The 12,201-nt window shown below is 33.4% G+C and overlaps 1 pseudogene; it reads left to right on the top strand.

Moving 5' to 3' along the window:
- Positions 1 to 10,275: 10,275 nt before the first annotated feature.
- Positions 10,276 to 11,613, top strand: LOC125602944 (annotated as a pseudogene).
- Positions 11,614 to 12,201: the final 588 nt, after the last annotated feature.

Raw genomic sequence — 12,201 nt, 5'->3', positions numbered from 1 at the left:
TGAATCTTTCCATGTTTTTGGTATTTCGAATATGGATTATCTACAAAAGATTTTTAAAGATCAATATCTCAACTATTTCCATGGATATTGTAGTATATTTGGAAAAATTAAATGATAAGATTTATAAAAGTAACATGGGAACCTACATGAGATTTTATGCGTAGCAGAGATAGAAGGCGAACTATGGAATGAAGAACAACACAAACGATTTGAAAATTCCAGAATACAAACAATATTATAAAATATCTGAGAAGAATACAATGAAATTAAGTTATAGAACAGAAAGTTATACGTAGACATGTAACAAGGCGCAAAGTTTTATTGACCAATTACTACACTTGTGGCCTAAAATTGGAAGCTACAATGCTCTACAAAGTTGAAACATTTGTGTGGTAAGCAATATCATAATGTTTATTAGTTACTAAGGTTGTAAAGTTAAAAGGAATTCAGTGTGATACAGGATGTGAAACAGAAGAGGAACCAAAAAACCAATAATTCAAACATGAGTGTTCTCAAAGATTCCTTCTAATCCATGAATCTTTCCATGTTTTCGGTATTTTCGAATATGGATTATCTACAAGAGATTTTCAAAGATCAAAATCTCAACTATTCCATAAATTTTGTAGTATATTTGGAAAAAATAAATGACAAGATTTATAAAAATAACATGGGAACCCACATGAGATTTTATGCGTAGCAGAGATAGAAGGCGAACTGTGGAATGAGGAACAACACAAACGATTTGAAAATTCCAGAGGATAAGTACTTTTTGAAAATAATTTAACAAGATGGTGATGTGTGATGATGTTATGTGGATTAAACATGGAGCAAACAAGATAAGTTTTCGGGACAAGGATGGTTCTCCAATATGAGAATTTCAAATGACATATTTATGGGTATAATTAATTTTTTTCGATGAAGCATGTCTCTTTTATATGCAAAATGTGAAGTTTTTATTTGGGTCATAGAGTGCATGACGACTCTAAGTTTTCGGATGTAGTGTTTGCAACAAATTGTTATCAAATTGGAAGATAGTGTTTTCGCAGATAGAATGACAAGCTTTCGCATCTCATATGAAAAAAAATTCATCGACATAATTTTTTTTCTCTCACTTTGCAATCAAACTTATTCCAAAAGTAAAAATATAATAACGGATAAACTTGCACGAGATGGTTGCAATGGTTGCCTTTTGCAGTGTATTATTTTGATAATTTGTCCATCTCGAAAAGTTAGGGCCTAGTGTTGGTCCAAATATTTTGAATATGTTCTTTAATAAGTATAACCATTAAAATAATTGGATCCTATTTTGTAATGTTTTTTTAATTAGGGCTTTGAATTCTGAAGAAAATTAGTGAAATAAAAATTAGACTATGTGATTTTGCACTCTGGACACACTTTAAAGCTGGCCTACCTACCACTAAATTGAATTTTAGTCAGTGACTAGTTGGGAACTCTTCAGTTATTGTTCGCCAAGAAATTTGCGATGACAAATTTAAAAGAAATACCCTTAGATAGTCATAAAAAGGGTTTTTATCACAAATATAGGTCATAATTGTTATAAATACTGTGATGTCGATTATAGAAACTCTTGTTCACCAAGATTTACTTGTATTCAGTCTCCAAATTAGACTTTCCATTGTATCCTACATAAGAAGTTCATTATTCATGCAATAAGACACATCCATTCATCTTCTCTCTTCTCTACTTATAACATGTTATCAGTACGGGTCTCTAATGTTGAGCTTAAAGGGCTTTAGTCGATGATATCGTTTCGCCCTCGTTCTGAGGTAAGACAATCGTCCAATCTTTGATGAGATCGTGTCGACTTATAAGCTGATGCAGAATCTCATAATGATTACGTTTGTAATTACGTTCGTATGAATGATTTTAACGATTTTGCTTCACGTGTGCTATTTGGTGATTTTACTCTTATATAAACTTTTTTTATTGCTTATACATATATGTTATTGTCTCACACGTTCATTGTTTAACTCTTTATTGATTTTACATCTTTGTATGCTTATTGTTTTTCTAAAATCTATCACACGACTGATTTAACTTTAGCGCTTATATATGCTTAGCTTATATTAGTCACACGCTTTGAATTATTTTTAATATGCATTGAATATGTAACATCCGTGATCCTGGATAAGGACCGTCGGGACGGCCATGGTTCGAGGAAACGAACCAGCCGGCTCGAACCATGGCCGGTCTGAGGACCGTAAAGCAAGCGTTTCATGGCCAAGATAAAGGTTAAGGACATCAGGATGCTGATACATAACCTTATAAGAGAAAGAAGTCAGCTAGGATAAGCTGTACAGAAGCTGGGGGATGCTTACGGGAAGCTCGATCAGCTAGACGTAGCTCGGTCAAACTCAGCCTAGCTCGTTCCAAGTTAAGTCAGTTCAACCAGCTGGACTACTAGCTCACTCAGCTGGGTCAGATGGGAGTCAGCTCAACTCAGCTGGACTGAGTGTTTGGATCTCGGGCTGTTGGGCCAGGTCCGGACTATGGTCGGGCCATATGGTCGACCCAAGGTGGCTACGGGCAGGTGAGCTCTTGTGGTCGGGCCATGGGCTTGGGATATCAGTTGGGCTTGGGTTTGGCGTGGCTAGATGTGGTTGGACGTGCCTAGATGTGTCTGGAAACTTCCAAGATTCAACAGGTGAAATCTTAATTGAAAACCATAAGATTCTTGTCGAATGATTTCACATATGTTTCTTGCTCATAAGATAAAATGGTAATACGGTTTTCACCAACCAAATGATATTATTGGCATGAATAAAGTAGATGTTGGTGGACTAATCACCCACTATGCATCTTTATAATATTGGTGAATCCAGAATAAGTATTTTGTAATTATTGAATGTTCATTGAGATAAGTACTAAACATTTTGAGCAAAATAATTCACATCAAGCTAATAAGTTATAAATAGTTCTCCCCTCATTGTTTTTTTTGGTCAGAAACCAAGTATTTCCCATCTAAGAATTTGGATGTGGAATACACATTCAAGTTGCTCCACCAAAGAGCTTTAATTAAGATGATTTTTTAAAATGAGGTTGAGAATATATGTTGGATGTGAATCTCCATTGATATTTAAGAATCTAGAGTCATCCTCGAATGATATAATTAACGCTCACTATGAATGCTAAAAAATCCAACATATGGGGGAGAAACTAAACAGCTGGAAAAGAAAATAAATTGAAATGAATTATCATTGATCCTTGGACTAAAGAGAATTTGAAATAGAAATCTAAAAGATAATTCAAATACAGATATAACTTAATAAAGCAGTTTCCAGACACATGTACTGACCCAAATAAATAGTGATCAAATCACATATACCAGCTGTAAATGCTCTAATAAAAAATTGATGTTCAAGAAGAACAATAACAAACTGCTAGTCACGCCTGCAGCGTGGTAGTTCCAAAGATAATAATCCTCGTAAATGAAATGGAGTATATATGACAGTGGTCAAACCGAGGCAATATAGTTTTTTTAATGATCTCCAAAGAGACATTAAACATGACTGAAAGGAATTCAGGTACTTGAGACAATGAAGAGATCTCAATAATTTTTGTTATGTATGAAATAAAATGGAACTGATAAACAAATTGACATCGACGATATTTATGGATGCAAAGTAACAGTTGATATGATAAAAGAAAGAGGATCATGAAAGTTGAAACAAAGTCTATTGAAAAGTATACACAAAGAAATGATTGGCCAAAGAAGAAATAGACAAAGATAAACTCTTGTGAAAAAGAGAGGTATTTTGACCAGTAGTCCATACAATAGAAGGTGTAAAACAAGTGGGATAGAAATAAGTTGTTGCACAAAGAAAGATCAATATGAATTTGATTGTGAAGAGACATAGACTCATGTGGTAAATGCAACTACTTTTAAGTTTCTTAACAGTCTGGCAATGAATGAATAACTTGAATATACGATCCACTGGAAAATGATAATCCCTGAAAGATAGAATCCATAAAGGATTGATGATATCAAAATTATGTTCTCTGGAACTCTAGTTATTCTGTCGAATTAAGGCAAATTCACTTTCATGGGATATATATTAAATGCTTGTATGTGTTTGGTCATGAAGTACCATACTTAAAGTGTAATATATGAGTTAGTTACTAATATTTTCATGATGAAAAATGTGATTTTATATGACAAGAAAGAATGTCTAAACGATTGTATGTAAGAAATTTGGTTTGAAGTCTAAATAGACCAAAAAATTGTTGTCTATGTCAAAAGAGAAATATGGACCAGAAGTCTAAAGTCATAGATATTATAACTCAATTGACCAAGTCCATAATTCTCTTTTGAAAAACCCAGTGGGACAAAAACCATGATGAGTAAAAGAGTACAAGCACACACATTATTGCTTCGAGAGGAAGAAATGTGATAATGTGTGTGCTTGTACTTTTTTCTCTCATCATGGTTTTTGTCCCACTGGGTTTTTCAAAAGAGAATATGGACATTGAACAATTGAATTATAATATCCAATGAATTTGACTTCCTGGTCCATATTTCTCTTTTGACATAACAACAATTTTTGGTCTATTTAGACTCAAACAAAATTCTTACATACAATCGTTTAGACATTCTTTTTGTCATATAAAATCACATTTTTCAATCATGAAAAATATTAGTAACTAACTCATATTTACACTTTAAGTATGGTACTTCATGACCAAAACACATACAAGCATTTAATATATATCCATGAAAGTGAATTTGCCTTAATTCGACAGAATAACTAGAGTTCCAGAGAACATAATTTTGATATCATCAATCCTTTATGGATTCTATCTTTCAGGGATTATCATTTTCCAGTGGATCGTATATTCAAGTTATTCATTCATTGCCAGACTGTTAAGAAACTTAAAAGTAGTTGCATTTACCACATGAGTCTATGTCTCTTCACAATCAAATTCATATTGATCTTTCTTTGGTGCAACAACTTATTTCTATCCCACTTGTTTTACACCTTCTATTGTATGGACTACTGGTCAAATACCTCTCTTTTTCACAAGAGTTTGTATCTTTGTCTATTTCTTCTTTGGCCAATCATTTCTTTGTGTATACTTTTCAATAGACTTTGTTTCAACTTTCATGATCCTCTTTCTTTTATCATATCAACTGTTACTTTGCATCCATAAATATCGTCGATGTCAATTGTTTATCAGTCCATTTTATTTCATACATAACAAAAATTATTGAGATCTCTTCATTGTCTCAAGTACCTGAATTCCTTTCAGTCATGTTTAATGTCTCTTTGGAGATCATTAAAAAAAAACTATATTGCCTCGGTTGACCACTGTCATATATACTCCATTTCATTTACGAGGATTATTATCTTTGGAACTACCACGCTGCAGGCGTGACTAGCAGTTGTTATTGTTCTTCTTGAACATCAATTTTTATTAGAGCATTTACAGCTGGTATATGTGATTTGATCACTATTTATTTGGGTCAGTACATGTGTCTGGAAACTGCTTTATTAAGTTATATCTGTATTTGAATTATCTTTTAGATTTCTATTTCAAATTCTCTTTAGTCCAAGGATCAATGATAATTCATTTCAATTTATTTTCTTTTCCAGCTGTTTAGTTTCTCCCCCATATGTTGGATTTTTTAGCATTCATAGTGAGCGTTAATTATATCATTCGAGGATGACTCTAGATTCTTAAATATCAATGGAGATTCACATCCAACATATATTCTCAACCTCATTTTAAAAATCATCTTAATTAAAGCTCTTTGGTGGAGCAACTTGAATGTGTATTCCACATCCAAAATTCTTAGATGGGAAATACTTGGTTTCTGACCAAAAAAAACAATGAGGGGAGAACTATTTATAACTTATTAGCTTGATGTGAATTATTTTGCTCAAAATGTTTAGTACTTATCTCAATGAACATTCAATAATTACAAAATACTTATTCTGGATTCACCAATATTATAAGATGCATAGTGGGTGATTAGTCCACCAACATCTACTTTATTCATGCCAATAATATCATTTGGTTGGTGAAAACCGTATTACCATTTTATCTTATGAGCAAAGAACATATGTGAAATCATTCGACAAGAATCTTATGTTTTTCAATTAAGATTTCACCTGTTGAATCTTGGAAGTTTCCAGACACATCTAGGCACGTCCAACCACATCTAGCCACGCCAAACCCAAGCCCAAACTGATATCCCAAGCCCATGGCCCGACCACAAGAGCTCACCTGCCCGTAGCCACCTTGGGTCGACCATATGGCCCGACCATAGTCCGGACCTGGCCCAACAGCCCGAGATCCAAAACACTCAGTCCAGCTGAGTTGAGCTGACTCCCATCTGACCCAGCTGAGTGAGCTAGTAGTCCAGCTGGTTGAACTGACTTAACTTGGAACGAGCTAGGCTGAGTTTGACCGAGCTACGTCTAGCTGATCGAGCTTCCCGTAAGCATCCCCCAGCTTCTGTACAGCTTATCCTAGCTGACTTCTTTCTCTTATAAGGTTATGTATCAGCATCCTGATGTCCTTAACCTTTTATCTTGGCCATGAAACGCTTGCTTTACGGTCCTCAGACCGGCCATGGTTCGAGCCGGCTGGTTCGTTTCCTCGAACCATGGCCGTCCCGACGGTCCTTATCCAGGATCACGGATGTTACATATTCAATGCATATTAAAAATAATTCAAAGCGTGTGACTAATATAAGCTAAGCATATATAAGCGCTAAAGTTAAATCAGTCGTGTGATAGATTTTAGAAAAACAATAAGCATACAAAGATGTAAAATCAATAAAGAGTAGTAAACAATGAACGGTGAGACAATAACATATATGTATAAGCAATAAAAAAAGTTTATATAAGAGTAAAATCACCAAATAGCACACGTGAAGCAAAATCGTTAAAATCATTCATACGAACGTAATTACAAACGTAATCATTATGAGATTCTGCATCAGCTTATAAGTCGACACGATCTCATCAAAGATTGGACGATTGTCTTACCTCAGAACGAGGGCGAAACGATATCATCGACTAAAGCCTTTAAGCTCAACATTAGAGACCCGTACCTGATAACATGTTATAAGTAGAGAAGAGAGAAAGATGAATGGATGTGTCTTATTGCATGAATAATGAACTTCTTATGTAGGATACAATGGAAAGTCTAATTGGAGACTGAATACAAGTAAATCTTGGTGAACAAGAGTTCTATAATCGACATCACAGTATTTATAACAATTATGACCTATATTGTGATAAAAAACCCTTTTTATGACTATCTAAGGGTATTTCTTTTAAATTTGTCATCGCAAATTTCTTGGCGAACAATAACTGAAGAGTTCCCAACTAGTCACTGACTAAAATCAATTTAGTGGTAGGTAGGCCAGCTTTAAAGTGTGTCCAGAGTGCAAAATCACATAGTCTAATTTTTATTCACTAATTTTCTTCAGAATTCAAAGCCCTAATTAAAAAACATTACAAAATAGGATCCAATTATTTAATGGTTATACTTATTAAAGAACATATTCAAAATATTTGGACCAACACTAGGCCCTAACTTTTTCGAGATGGACAAATTATCAAAATAATACACTGCAAAAGGCAACCATTGCAACCCATCTCGTGCAAGTTTATCCGTTATTATATTTTTACTTTTGGAATAAGTTTGATTGCAAAGTGAGAGAAAAAAAAATTATGTCGATGAATTTTTTCATATGAGATGCGAAAGCTTGTCATTCTATCTGCGAAAACACTATCTTCCAATTTGATAACAATTTGTTGCAAACACTACATCCGAAAACTTTAGAGTCGTCATGCACTCTATGACCCAAATAAAAACTTCACATTTTGCATATAAAAGAGACATGCTTCATCGAAAAAAATTAATTATACCCATAAATATGTCATTTGAAATTCTCATATTGGAGAACCATCCTTGTCCCGAAAACTTATCTTGTTTGCTCCATGTTTAATCCACATAACATCATCACACATCACCATCTTGTTAAATTATTTTCAAAAAGTACTTATCCTCTGGAATTTTCAAATCGTTTGTGTTGTTCCTCATTCCACAGTTCGCCTTCTATCTCTGCTACGCATAAAATCTCATGTGGGTTCCCATGTTATTTTTATAAATCTTGTCATTTAATTTTTCCAAATATACTACAAATTTATGGGAATAGTTGAGATTTTGATCTTTGAAAATCTCTTGTAGATAATCCATATTCGAAAATACCGAAAACATGGAAAGATTCATGGATTAGAAGGAATCTTTGAGAACACTCATGTTTGAATTATTGGTTTATTGGTTCCTCTTCTGTTTCACATCCTGTATCACACTGAATTTCTTTTAACTTTACAATCTTAGTAACTAATAAACATTATGATATTGCTTGCCACACAAAATGTTTCAACTTTGTATAGCATTGTAGCTTCCAATTTTAGGCCACAAGTGTAGTAATTGGTCCATAAAACTTTGCGCCTTGTTACATGTCTACGTATAACTTCTGTTCTATAACTTAATTTCGTTGTATACTTCTCAGATATTTTATAATATTTTTGTATGTATCTGGATTAGAGGTACAATTAACCGCCATACTTTTAAAAGAATTCACATCATTCATGTGAATATATGGTTTAAGTAAATCCATATTCAAGTGTGGTTTACCGAACATAAATTTGATATAGAATATCAAATCTTACAAATAATATTAAATTAAATAGTTAATCTAGTTTATTTTTAAAAATATGAAATTGTATTCATTAAAACTAAATAAAATAAAAATCATCTGCTTTAGAACAGGTTAAAATGAGTAAACTACATATAAAATTTATATAATCTGTCGCTATATCTTAAACTTTTATCTACAACTGTATATTATGTATGTAACTATAAATTTTAAAAATAATCTCTCGTTTAAAACACAAATCAAAATCTATTTACATATTATATTTTGACTAAAGAAAAGTAATTGTTTTTAAAACTAGAGCTGAAATAGAACTTTATATAAGGTGATAAATATAAAAATATAAAATAACATCATGTAGTTTTTTTTTTACATTCTTACATCGGAGATGATGAATGTTGTCTAATAAATAATTATGTTGTAATATTTAATTATTTAAATATGTCAAAGGTTTAATTTCTTTTAATAATATAAATTTAAATAAAAAGAGAGATGATACAAAAATTGTTATCAAATATGTATTATTCATAATCATTCATTGTCATATATATATTAACATATTAGGTAACTCTGTAGTTTTTTATTTAAAAGGAATTGAGAATACTTCTTTGTACACTACTAATTATTTTGATAGTTAGTTTAATAAAAAGTATAATATGTATTTATATGGACCAACTTTTCTAAGAATTCTAAGAATCATCTTAGTGATGACACGTGACTACGAAAACATGTTCTAATGCTCCATGATTAAATATATAACAAAATATTTATCTATTCACATGTTTCTTCAAATAATTTTTATTTTATATGGTATATAAATCTAGGCCTGAGATGGATCGGGTATCCGGACAACTTTAACGTATCCGGATCCGGATCCTTATCTGGCGGATCGATAATTTTACAATCCTTATCCGGATCCGGGGTTTTCGGATATCGGGTGTCGGATATCTTTCTAAAAACTGTAATGTCCAGCGGATATCCGGATCCAGATTTGGATCCTTAAAATAAATAAAAAATAATATTAATATATATATAAAAATATTAAAAATAATTTAAAAATAAAAAAATATATAATGTTTTTAATTATTTCAAAGTATAATATTATAAAATTTACGTAAAATTTTACATATACTATTTAAAAATGAAAATATATTAAATAAAGTTAGTTTTATATATAGATATTACTATTTCAGAAATAATTATTAATAAAATTTACAGATCAGGATATCCGGACTAAAAAATCAAGATATCCAGATCCGGATCCGGCTTTGACGGATCCAATATTTTACTATCCGGATCCGGATTCGACCCCTCCGGATATCTGGATTTTCAGATCGGATCGGATCAAATCCGGATCGAATCTCGGTTCGAATCCGGATCTGGGATAATAGTCTCAGGCCTGTATACATCCTCACTTCGCTTGGGCATAACTCTGGAGAATCGGTTGGTGAAATAACCTAAAACAAAACTGCAATTAAGATGAGTTAGAAAGCTATAGAAAAAAAAAAGAAAAGGGAAAGATGGTTAGGTTTTAATTTCAGTTATTTTTACTAGAGCCAAATTTTCTGCAAGAATTGAGAATGGACTCGTCTGAGAAAAGTTCAGGTATCATAAGAATGGTGCCTATCGCGAATTTTTCTCAGCTTATTGTAAGATTCTGACTGCTGGATACTCTGTTCTTGTGTCTGGTTTCAGCTCAGAGGATCGTGATTCCGAACAGACACAAGGAGAAGCTCGTGGGTCTGCTTCACGAAACTGGGTCAAGAGAAGTTGTGATCTTGTGCCATGTTTCAATCAAACAAGGTCAGTCTTCTCTGAAACTTGGTCAATGAGTGAATCTTGATAGACTCATCAAATCTTGATATGCAGGATAACCAAACTATGAACAATGTGGGCTGCTACTTTAGAGAAAGAAGGCATCACTGCTTTCCGTTTTGATTTCTCTGGGAATGGGTATATGTTTCTCGCTTTCTTGCTTTGATTTGGTGTTTTGGGAGGTGTGGCTGCGCCTTCACGGTTGTTGTTGCTGCAGAGAGAGTGAAGGCAGTTTCTATTATGGTAACTATAACCATGAAGCTGATGATCTACGTTCTGTTGTCCAACACTTCTCTAAATGGACCGTGTGGTTCATGTTGTTCTCGGCCACAGTAAAGGTAACTAGATCCCTTTTCCATCTTCTGCCTCGACCAACATGGATACTCATTAAACTTATTTTGTAATGCATAGGAGGTGATGTGGTGCTCCTTTATGCTCCAAGTATCACGATATCCGCAATGTAATCAATCTCTCTGGACGTTATGATCTGAAGAAAGGCATTACAGAGCGTTGGGGAAGATTTTTTGGAAACAATTAAGCAACAAGGGTTCATCGATGTTAAAGATGGTATTGTTATTCATCTTTGGTTTTATTGCACTGTTTCTGATCAAAACACTCTTTTGTCTCTACCAATGTGTTGGTGCGTGGTTCACAGGAAAATCAGGGTACCGTGTTACTGAGGAGAGCTTAATGGAGAGGTTGAGCACTGATATGCATGAAGCTTGCCTCAAGATTGACAAAGAATGCAGGTTCAATTCTCTTACTCGTATTGGATGATGTTGGGATATAACTACAAACCATGATTGATTCGGTTGCAATGGCAGGGTTTTGACGGTTCATGGGTCGGATGATGAGGTAATACCCGTGGAAGATGCCAAGGAGTTTGCCAAGATCATACCGAACCACAAGCTGACAATTGTGGAGGGAGCTGATCATTGTTATACCAAACATCAAACCCAGTTGGTTGCAACAATTACTGAGTTCATTAAGACAGTCATTCTGAAGAACAACTAGTCCTTTTTTTTGTTTCTTTGAGAAAATGTTCAGGTTACATACTCCATTTTCTACACTTGGTCGGCTGTTTGGTTTGGGTTTAAGAAATAATAGTAATCAAAATACATTTTTCACTGATACGGTAAAACTAAAAGTGAATTTTATTGGAACAATAGCATAAGCCAAGTAGTAACCGTTGCTTTCTATATCAAAACTCTGTTAAGTGTTATTAGATTCCCACATTGAACCGGTAAGGTATGAGTTTAAAACCCATCAAATTTATCTTTTCAAGCGTCAGATAACAGGACTAGAAAGATCAGCAAGAGAAACTCTTCACAATTTTCACTGCAAAACTAACAGAGAATGCTCACTACTAGTCTCTTAAATGCAAAGTTAAACAAAAAGATCCAAAATGTTCATCCATGATCCACATGGAATGTCGTGATAGGTTAGGTTGACATTATTGGCTTGCTTTCATACGTGTAGACTTCATGTTTGTCGTATATTTGAGAAATGTTCAGTATGATGTTTTAGCATACTACATCTGAATCTTGAGTGTGCTCATTTAATCAAAATCTGTTTACTTTTTCTCATCGATCTGGAGACATAATTAGACGAAAGATAATCATAAGACTGTACATGGGAGCTCTGTGATAACATTTAGGAGAGAGAGAAGTACATTAAACAAGAGTCAGAGA

The sequence above is a fragment of the Brassica napus genome, unplaced genomic scaffold (genome assembly GCF_020379485.1).
Source record: "Brassica napus cultivar Da-Ae unplaced genomic scaffold, Da-Ae ScsIHWf_3049;HRSCAF=3850, whole genome shotgun sequence".
NCBI classification, from domain to species: Eukaryota; Viridiplantae; Streptophyta; class Magnoliopsida; order Brassicales; family Brassicaceae; genus Brassica; species Brassica napus.
Note: the sequence above shows the minus strand (reverse complement) of the source record. Positions and strands in the feature narration are given on the sequence as shown.